Source organism: Macaca thibetana, chromosome 2, assembly GCF_024542745.1.
Source record: "Macaca thibetana thibetana isolate TM-01 chromosome 2, ASM2454274v1, whole genome shotgun sequence".
NCBI classification, from domain to species: Eukaryota; Metazoa; Chordata; class Mammalia; order Primates; family Cercopithecidae; genus Macaca; species Macaca thibetana.
The window spans coordinates 184019285-184030759 of NC_065579.1; the positions used below are offsets into that span (position 1 = coordinate 184019285).

The 11475-nt window shown below is 33.7% G+C and overlaps 1 non-coding gene across 1 annotated transcript; it reads right to left on the bottom strand.

Moving 5' to 3' along the window:
* Nucleotides 1-10596: 10596 nt before the first annotated feature.
* LOC126949454 (U6 spliceosomal RNA) lies at nucleotides 10597-10698 on the bottom strand. Its single transcript, XR_007723752.1, has one exon. It is a non-coding gene; the product is annotated as a U6 spliceosomal RNA (small nuclear RNA).
* Between the last annotated feature and the right edge of the window lie 777 nt (nucleotides 10699-11475).

The following is an 11475-nucleotide window of genomic DNA, read 5'->3' on the forward strand; positions in this document are numbered from 1 at the left end:
AGCCTGGTCGGAGCCTTCACTGTCCTGTGCGGAAGCATGACAGAGAGATCTTTGCCAAGGAGAGGGGAGACAGAGACACACACACACACACGCACACAAAGGATGGATGTTCTCTATACATCTAATTCTGTTCCTCCTAGGAAGCATATTGAGCTTCACCAGAAGTTTATTTACCAAGCAAATATAGATAAATATAAAAATGTTCATTTATTTTATATCTATTTTCAAAACTGAAGAAGAATGTACATTTTTATACTTGTCTGCCATCTTCCATGATTCAGAGCAGAAGTCTCCCCACCCACACCTAAACTCTGGTCATGAAATCTTACACAGAGCTCCACTTGAACAAGGAAATATGTGTCTGCTGCCAAAAGGAGGGCCCGGGATCACTCCTGGAACGGACGGCAATTTACAAGGTCTCCTGTGTGCTTTTTAGTTCTTGTAGGTAAATGTAGAGACTAATCCTCAGCATGCCAGAATATTCTGGTTTAGAATCGTAAAGATCTAATGGCCAGCTTGTTTTTATGTTTTTTTCTTCAGCCTGTGAAGCGGAGTATGTTAGTTAATGCCTTGAAATCTAAATTACATACACTCCTGTAGTCACACCCAGAAACATAAAGCACCTTCAATCTTTTTATATCTTCAAAGTATTACAAATAAATAATTGAGGTCGATTAAAAAAACATGCATTTCATTAGTCTAGTTGTTGCTTCTTTGTGTTATGTCTGACATTGTCCATTAACCAGATAAATAAATGTAGGCATTATTTTACCAAATATGCACACATGGGAAAACATTATTATAAACCATGGATCCCATATTCTATAATAATCATTTGTTATCAAATATTTTCCTTTAAGATGGTTTAACAACATTATAATTCTGTATCATCATAGAAATAAAAAAGATGATGAAATAGTTAACTAGTATTCTACTGAAATTACTCAAAAATAAACTGCAAATACTTAAATTCATCTTCTCACTTTTATTCTCTTTATCTCCCTGTATGTATCTTCACTAATTTAGGGGAAATATATAGGATGTGGCTTGTACACTTCTACAGTCTGTCTGAATTTACCTCACTGAGACTCATTAGACAAATGAGCATAAAATTCCAAAAATCCAAAAGCACCTCATAATGGGCATTTACATTAGCATAATTGAATAGCACAGAAGTTAAAAAAAATGCTTTAAGATCTAAACAAAAGTAAGCCTTTAATCAAGACACTCTTGATTCTTTTTATAAATGTTAAACAGAGAGAAAAATCAGTGCTTTCATGTAAATATTTTCCACATCATAATCAACTCAAATTTTGCTAATTTCTCTTGTCTGTGTAATTCCATATCCCTCACAAGCACATAACCATTTTTGAACAGCAGATCTGTGGAATCCCTGAAGACACATTGACATTTTTTCCTCATTTTGAGGGGATAAAAAATTTATGAGTTACTACCAGGAGGATAAAAGTATCTTATCTGGGAATAGTCAATCAATTAAGTGAAATAAATTTTATTGGAATATATTGTGTTGGTGGGAACATTCCCTCTCTCTGATTTCAAATGAAGGTACTTGTGTTAGAATATTACCCCTTATGACTCTCACCAGCTTTTATTTCTGTATTTACTGAATACCTGACTGGTTGATAACAAGACACTGTCATTCACTGATGGGTTCATATTTCTTGAATTTGTAGAATTAAAGCATTGAAAGTTTTCAATTACAGAATATTTGCTTTTTTTTTCCTACCTCAACCAGAAGAGGCAGCTATCTTGAAAACTCAAGTTGCTTTGCAGACACAGTCTTTTCCTCAGATATATGGGTTGTTCCAAGATATTCCCAAGTACAGAAAATGGGGATAATGTAGGAATAGGAAAGAATAATACCCAAACCTTTTTAAACAGAAATCTAAAGTGACCTATACTTTTTTATGTTTATACATTTATATCCATCTGACTGACTCTTGTATCTTATTTCTCGATTAGCCTTCAATTTAGGAAGGAAGGAAATAAGTGCTATGAATCAACTGACTCAATTCCTAGATAGTTTGAAGACATTCTGGTAACAGCTCTGCTCTTAAGTATGGCATCAACTTCGAAATACTTCACTTGAAATAACTCAGTTTGGTTTACTAAAAATGAGAACATTGCATCAGAGAAAATTTACTATTATCTCTCATATTATCTAACTAGTAGTGTCTTCTAAAATTATCTTTAACCAGAAGATAGTTGTAAAATAACAGTACAATCAGCTGATATGACAATATTTTCCTTGATAAAGCAGCCACTTAAATGTTAAGGCCTTCTTATCAGGCCAATGTAACATTAACAGGTTGAATCTTTTCTAATACATTTCGGTTACTAGATTATGAAATGAATTTTTGATTATATATTTCAGTTTAGGCTATGCAAATGGAAGAATTCATTTTGTCAAAAGATAGCATACTGTGGCTTCCTGCATATGAGGCTTTAATTTACTAAAAAGCTTCAATGAAAGCATTGATAAAACAATATTATTTAAGATTATATAAAGTAGTGATAAATTAGGATGACACTCTCAGCACAATTAGAAGTCTAATTTTACAAATAATTAGGTCAAACTTCTGTAATGTCTTTCACTTCAAACTGATATGCTATATTATCTTACAATCTCCTCTAGAGAAAAATGGGTAGTTCTGAAAAATTTTACAATCTCTACTTAAAGACAGTACCAGTAGTCTTGAATTTTAAGTAAAAATTAAAACTGGCAAAAAATTTGGCCTTATGGCCCTATTAATATATGAAGTCACAAAACTCAAGAGAATTAGCTCAACAGGAAGGAAAAAAAAGAAAAAAAAAACCCTGCACATCTATATTGGAGACTATTGTTCAAGGATAGAAAGCAGATTTTTTCCCTTACAAATGTGAAAGATTAATGTGTTTGTGGATAGGAAAGAAATTCTAGAGACTCTCTTCCTAATCTCTCTGACATACAGGCACACACTTGTACAATTTTAAAGGCATAGCATGGTTTAAAGTAGAATATTATATATGGCACCTTGTGACTTGAAAATGATATTTCCAGTAGGAATGTAATACTAGCACAAAGAAAGTACATTTTGGAGAAGGAAAAAAAATCATTATGTAGTAAGATCCATCTTATCTAGATGGCAAAAGAGGTCATGTCAGTCATGAAGGGCAATTCCAAACTATAGCAGCTGAGCAAAATTCCATTATAAATCATCTCAATATAACATCTCAATATACATAGAATCAATTTTACGAAGTCATCAAATCGTGACCTCATTTTGATAGTGATATATAAAGTAACTGTAGACCTGGCTTCGCTACTAACTAGTACAATCATGGATTGATGCTTCCCCTTTTTGAGTATTATTGTCCTCATCTGTAAAATATGAGGATTAGAATAGGTGATCTCCAAAGGTCCCTGTGGAGTGAACATTCTGTGTTTGTTTTCCTGAAAACACAGAGAGAATGCACTCAAAATGTTATTCTTATTTCTCAATCAGCACTCTTGAATGTGATTATGTTGTATTTTAAATGAAGAATAAACAAACTATAGGTTTAGTTAAGCTACATACATCAATTATCGAGAAATACGAGTGAATTCTCCACCTGCTCAGAAAAGAAAGTCGCTTATGAAAATATTTATTTAAAAGGTAATGCTTTTTGATGTTGTGAAGCCTTCTAATTCAAATCTATATGACTTACTAGTTCTCAACATATATACATTACATAATAAACTTATGGGCATAAAATAACCTCAAATCATTAAGTGGTTTAAGTTATAAAAGTAACTTGTATGCTTATAAAATAGTCTTCTGCTGGATTTATCAATGTCAACACTATTGACATATTGGGCTGGATAATTCTTTGGTGTAGAGAAGTGTCCTGAGTATTGTAGGATGATTGGCAACATCCTTGGCCTCTAGATGTTACTATCAACCCCTCCCAATAAGTTGTGGCTATCAAACCTGTCTCCAGGGAAGCAAATATCTTCTAGGAAGTAAATGGTCCCTGATTGAGACCCACTGGTCCCCTGAAATGTTGTCTATGTACGCATGCTATCAGGAAAGTGTTCCTTAAAATGCTGTCATCCTAATGGATATAGAAAGTAGAATAGTAGACATTGCCAACTTTAAAAGGTGGGTAGGTGGCAGGGGAGAGACCAGAAATTACTTAATGGATACAGTGTACACTATTTGGGTGGTGGCTACATTAAAGCCCAAGCTTCACATATACACAATATATCCATGTAACAAAACTGCACTTGTACCCCCTAAATCTATTATTTAAATTAAAGTTTTTTTAAGAAGTTCTCATCCTAATTTTCCAGCATATATTCTTCAATCAGTTGTAAATGTTTATTACATTTTGTGTGGAATTCTAGCAGCATACCAGTAAAAAAGGAAGATTATTTCATCTTGATTTTCCTAAAACTTTGAATAAAATTACAGTGAAGCCATATAAAAACCCAAATAGGGCTTCTGCTGAAGAACTGAATTCAACAAAGTAGTTCCCTTTACACAAAATCTCCTTATTACTGGACAGTCTTACGTTCCTGTGTGCTGTATAACTAAGATGCAGCTGATTGAATTCTATGCCCTTCTTCATGACCTCTGCACTCAAAATATTTTATTATGCTAAAGAAAATCATCCTTTTTACCACTGGTTTTGAGCCAGCAAGTTCTTTGGTTCCTGATGAAAATGCTTTATTTACTAAGAGTTTTGTTTTGTTTTGCCTCCCTTGTGAATCTATGACATTCTCATTATTATTCATTTGCATATATTGAAGCTTATTTCATATATATTGATATTTTAAAAGTAAGCATGATTACAGCTACCATGCATCTATGCCCTGGAGAATTCTATTGAGGCAAAGTCATAACTGGTATTAAACCTAGAGAGAATTATACGTGTCCATAGAGAGAATGTTATTCACTCAGAGCATGGCCACATGGTGACTTCAATCAGGTTTACTTTTCAAGTGTTAAATGGACTGAGTGACTCTAAAGGTTTTTGGATCCTGTCCAAAACTGGAGTTGTGTAGTTTCTGTTGTAAGTTCAGGTTCTGTGGTTAAATTGGAAGAATCTTTAATATGAAGAAAATAAGTCCAATTCCTAAAAGAAAATGTATTACACAAAATAAGATTATAGTTTATTTATATGCTAATTAGTAAAGCATGTTGCAAATCCAAAGAATGCCATGGAGCTTTTTTTCTTCTAAGCATAAAGAATACAACCAATGCTACTTATGCACTAATAAGGTTTATTTTTCTAATAGTAATGATCCTTTTTCTTTCATTCCGTACTCATCTACTGAAAAGCATCTCAAATAGTGCATTTTCTTATCAAATGTATAATTTCTAAAACTTACTTGCCACATTCATTCTTATTAAAAAAACAAATAGCAAGAATGTTTAAAACTATAATTGCTATAAATCTAAATGCAACTTAAAAGAGTGAACTGAAATGTTCCCCTGCAGATTTAACTGTTATTCTCCTCACTGTCCAATTACATAGTGAGTTGCAATTACAACTGACCATTTATCCCAGCTACTATATATATTAAAATTCCACATATATTTCATAATCTGTTTTCTATTTGTCATTCGAGTATGTAACGTTTACCAAGTATTCTAAAAGTAAGGCAAAGTTAATGTTTAATGTTTTTTTGTTTTGCTTTAACCCAGGGGGAAAAAAGCTTTATTTTTAAAGACTACTTCTGAGTTCATATAATTCAAGGTATACAAAGAAAAGGGTTAATCAGATATTTGCAATAATGAGTTAATGTAGATAAATAATAAAGAGAATTCAAGTTTGAATCCTGACATTATCTAGTTATAAGGAGAATTGTTCACTTTTTTTCTATCAATATTTATAGAAAAGGTAGCAGTATTACAATGGGCTACCAGCTCAGAATCAGACTGCCTGCATTTTCTTCTCTCTTTTATTTCCTTGCCTTAAATCATGGGGATTTAATTAAACACTCTGTCCCTCAGTCTCTCTAGCTTCTTTATTCTTATTTTTGTCTAACATGTATGTGTGTCATTTAAATTAAATCACACAGTACATGTATGTTATTTTGAACAGATAAGCATAGTAAGCACTCAATAAGCATTAGCCCTATTACTATGTAATTCCCACTTTTGCTGAAAATTATGAAAATGTCAATTCATCTTCAAACACCAAAATCTCATCTTAAATTAACACGTGTTGTGGGAGGGATCCGGTGGGAGGTAATTGAATCACGGGGGCAGGTCTTTCCTGTGCTGTTCTTGTGATAGTGAATAAGTCTCACAAGATCTGATGGTTTTAAAAAGGCGAGTTAACGTCTCAAGCTCTCTTCTCTTGCCTGCCGCCATGTGAAAGGTGGCTTTCCCCTTCTGCCATGCTTGTGAGGCCTCCCCGACCACGTGGAACTGTGAGTCCGTTAAACCTCTACTTTTGTAAATTGCCCCGTGTTGGGAATGTCTTTCTTTATGAGCAGCATGAAAACGGGCTAACACAGACAACAAAATATATTATGTAAGGCCAATCATGCAAATTATTGTGCATTTTGTCATAAAATAAAAATTTATTTGTATATTTCAACACAAATTTAATATTTAATGAATACTTTTCCTCTACAAAGAGTAATAGATTCTCAAAATGAAAAATCAATTATTGTAACTTAGTTTTTATTTCTAGTTGTTTATAAATCATGAAAATAAATGTTTATCTTAAAGCCAGTTCTGAATAAAGAATAGCAGAATATGCTAACCAAAGTATATCATTTGGCATAAGGATTACTTTGAGCTGAAGAGAATTGAAAAGAAGCTGATACAAAAAATTCCGGCCAGGCGCGGTGGCTCAAGCCTGTAATCCCAGCACTTTGGGAGGCCGAGACGGGCGGATCACGAGGTCAGGAGATCGAGACCATCCTGGCTGACACGGTGAAACCCCGTCTCTACTAAAAAATACAAAAAACTAGCCGGGCGAGGTGGCGGGCGCCTGTAGTCCCAGCTACTCGGGAGGCTGAGGCAGGAGAATGGCGTGAACCCGGGAGGGGGAGCTTGCAGTGAGCTGAGATCCGGCCACTGCACTCCAGCCTGGGCGGCGGAGCGAGACTCCCTCTCAAAAAAAAAAAAAAAAATTCTTTCCCCCCAACCCTGTTTGCAAGGCATAAATTTATAAAGGTGTCCCTTCTCCCCTTTATACTGGGAAGGACAAAAGTTGGTCAGCAAAGACAACCTTAGACCCTTATTATCCTGAAGACTTATTTGTCCAGAGGAATCTATGTAACAAACTTTATTATCCTTTGTCTACCATTAGTTCCCCTTGTATTTGCCTTGCCGCAATTTGTTGCCCCTAAAGGCTTAAGGTCCTTTGCCTTTGTCTTGTCACATCTCTAAAATTGAATTGTCTTTTGTTGAAGATGATATGTAAGCTGATGTTCTAAGTCTTTGAGAATTGCTTATTGCCTGGGTATCTCCTATATATATAAGAAATTAATGTCAATAAAACTCTTGGTTTTTTTTTCTTGTTAATCTGTCCTTTGTTATAGGGGTCCCAGATAAAAATTCAGAACGGTAGAGGACAGTTTATTTTTTTCCCCTACATATACATAGGTATAATCTCTTTACCTTACTTTCAACTATAATATACACTAAAAATTGTTGGCATCTCTTGCATTGTTTCTGCTTGTCTGGAAAAATTTATGTATTTTGTAATTTAATCTTCAAAATGACCTCATAATTTCGATATTACTATCCTAATTTATGGTATGAAAAAACAGAACCCACAAGTTCTAGGAGGAAAACTGTGATTCAAAATCAAATCCATGTGATTCTTACCATATTATGGCTTGAGTGAAATGACAGCCTTAAGTTTCAAGGAGCCCTCTTACTTGAATGCATGTATTTGCTTGAAGACTTGATCCAGGGAAAGAAGATAGAGAAAGATAAATACAACTTAAAACAAAAGAAGATAAGTATCCCCAATTTTCATGGCACATAGAAGCAAAGTAAAATTAGCCTGGGGTGGCTTTCTGACTTTTTCCACCTATTTTTAACTCACCACTCCAATTTATCAGTCTCTAAAATATTCCTGTCTGAAATAAAGATGTGGGGGGAATGAAATCTTTGAAAGTAGCTGAGACATGTGCCAGGGGCTGTGCTAGGAATGATATCATTAACTACATGTTATAAAAAGAAAACCTTGGGGGAGATAGGGAGACTGAGGCTTACAGAGATGAAGAAATTTACCCAAAGGCTTGGCAAGTCGGGTTGACATTTGAAAGTGATTCTGTCTAACACTAAAACCCAAACTTTGGAAGTGGAAATTTGTTCTTTTCAGTAAACTAATTTAAGGATTTTCTGGCCCTGTGCACGTAGATCCTTATTTTAAAACAAAAATGGTCAATAAAAATAATTGTATTTATTCTCTGTAACTCTCAGTCACACCCCTTCATTAACCAGCAGTGGAATTAGATACATTGATTTTTGAGTTAAACTCTGATATCCTGAATGAAAATTAATATGTAATAAATATTTTTACACTATTTGAACCGTAACTTTATGCTATTTAATTCAACTTCAAAATACTAATACATAGGAGTATTAAATACCATTTGCCATGATGGTTTACAATTTCTAATGCAAAAAAGAAAATTATGAATCATTGCTTTCCTTAGTGCAGTCCTTCAAAAATATCAAAGATATTTCAAAAGATGAAGTGTTACTTTTTTAAAAGATAAGCTAAAATATTATCAATGAGACAAATTCACAGTAAGAACAGCTTACAGTGGGAGGCTGAGGATTAAAATTTCTCTCATTATAAAGGATTCTCAGTAGAAAGCTGGGTTATTTCTGAGCTTAGTACAATACAGATGAAACCTGACATGAACCTATAAGCAGTAGCAAAAATGACTTTGGATAAGGTTTAACTTTACAGTAATTTGCAACTACCAGATCAATATTTCAAGGAAGGCATTGAATTCTACTTAACCTACTTCTGGTTTCTGAAAAATATCTAAATATGTAAGAGTTTAAAAACATAGAATACAATTACATATACATTTATAACTATTGTCCCTACTGTAGGTATCTTCCAAATATTTGCTTTATATTATAGTCATGTATTGTGATGACTGTAATATTCTTTTTCTTTTTTTTTTAATTTATTTATTATTATTATACTTTAAGTTGTAGGGTACATGTGCATAACGTGCAGGTTTGTTACATATGTATACTTGTGCCATGTTGGTGTGCTGCACCCATCAACTCGTCATTTACATCAGGTATAACTCCCAATGCAATCCCTCCCCCCTCCCCCCTCCCCATGATAGGCCCCTGTGTGTGATGTTCCCCTTCCTGAGTCCAAGTGATCTCATTGTTCAGTTCCCACCTATGAGTGAGAACATGCGGTGTTTGGTTTTCTGTTCTTGTGATAGTTTGCTAAGAATGATGGTTTCCAGCTGCATCCATGTCCCTACAAAGGACACAAACTCATCCTTTTTGATGGCTGCATAGTATTCCATGGTGTATATGTGCCACATTTTCTTAATCCAATCTGTCACTGATGGACATTTGGGTTGATTCCAAGTCTTTGCTATTGTGAATAGTGCCGCAATAAACATACGTGTGCATGTGTCTTTATAGCAGCATAATTTATAATCTTTTGGGTATATACCCAGTAATGGGATGGCTGGGACACGAGAAATACGTGACAAATAATATTCTTTTTCTTAATTAAGTTGGTTCTCTATTGTGTTTGTGGCTCATCTCTTCAGTAGGTGTCAAAAAAAAAAAAAATCCAAGAAAGCAGTCATAGATTTATAGTCTACACCATAGACTATAAATGAATGCTGAATAAATGAATGAATGCATGAACCAGTCCTAGATTTTTAAGACAATGTTTTGAAATGGAGATGTTATTTTCAAGGTGAAATTTGAACTACAAATCTGAATAATTTGATTTGATCACTTAAATATTTATTTCTGTAACATTAATCTTACCTGTTTCCCCAAAGTAGGAGAAGTAATAATTAAGTTAGAACTAATAAGCCAGAAGCGCCTCCTGCGGGCTCACAGGAAAAGCAGTAATCTTTCTTTACATTTTGTTACTCCTATCTTGCTTGCAGTGTAAAATGGCCTAGCACCTGCTCAGACTTGAGAGAGAGTTCATTAATATTTAATTTAGATGACTAAAAAGGAGAAAACATTATTCTTATGCAAAATTATCTTTTTCTCCAAAACGATTTCCTTGTTTTACAAAAATGCCACAAAAATTCCACACAGATTTTCTTTTATCTACCACCAATAAGACACATATTTTTTAAAAAACAAGTTTTATGTACTTTTTCAGCTTTGTTTTCAGCTTTGTTCAGATGTGATTGACAAAAAAAAATTATTATTATTTAAGGTGTACAATACAGTATTTTGATATATCTTGTATAATGATTCCCAAAATCAAAGTAATTAACGTCTACATCACTTGACATAGATAGATTTTTGCTGGAGTGGGGGGGAGTTTTTTTTTTTTTTTTTTGTTTTTTCTTATTTTTTGGCTGAGAACACTTAATATCTATCTACTCTTTTAATACATTTGAAATATATAAAACATACAGGATGCTTCATGAATTCACATGTCATTTTTGCAAAAGGGCCATACTAATCTTTGTATCATTCCAATTTTAATATATGTACAGTTGAAGTGAGCAATAGTCCTCTTTTTTTGTGAGAGGAAATCCTCCTTCTTTAGAAAATCTGCTTTTTTTGTAATATTGAGATTTCAATAATATTGACTGAAACTTATTGCCTATGAAAATCTTTTAAACGGAATCTTAGAATTGATGAGATATAAACTTGGTGAGGCCATCATCTCTATGAAACATTATAATAAATATTAAAATTAAAGAGACATTCGATGAAAAGAAGAGCCTAGTAGCAGCAATAAAGATGACATCATAGACAAACAGATCCGCAGCAAAGCTGTCAACAGCAATAATGGGAGCCAGAAGACAGTGGAGTGATTTCTTCAGAATGACAGAAAACACAGCTATCAACCTAGATTCACTGGCACAACAAAACTCTCTACTAATACTGAAAGTAAAATAATGATAGTTTGCAATGAACTAGGCTTGATTTTACACTAATATTTCTTACCCAAAGAAATTTCTAAATTATATATTTCAGGGAGAAAAAAAAATCCCGAATGGTCTGTGTTGCAAGAAATAACAGTGAAAAAAAAAATGTATGGTAAAGAAGTGCAAATACAGGGGTTTGAGGTGAACATGAAAATGCCATCTACAAATCTGGAGGCCAGAGCAGATTCTTCCCCAGCAGCCCTTAGAAGGAAACAGCTTGCTGACACCTGGTTTCAGACTTCTAAGTTCTGATTGTGAGATAAGAGATTTATGTTGCTTAAGCCATGAAAAAAGAAAAAAAAGTATGAAAATCAAAATAAGTCATTTTATACAATGATAACATAAAAATA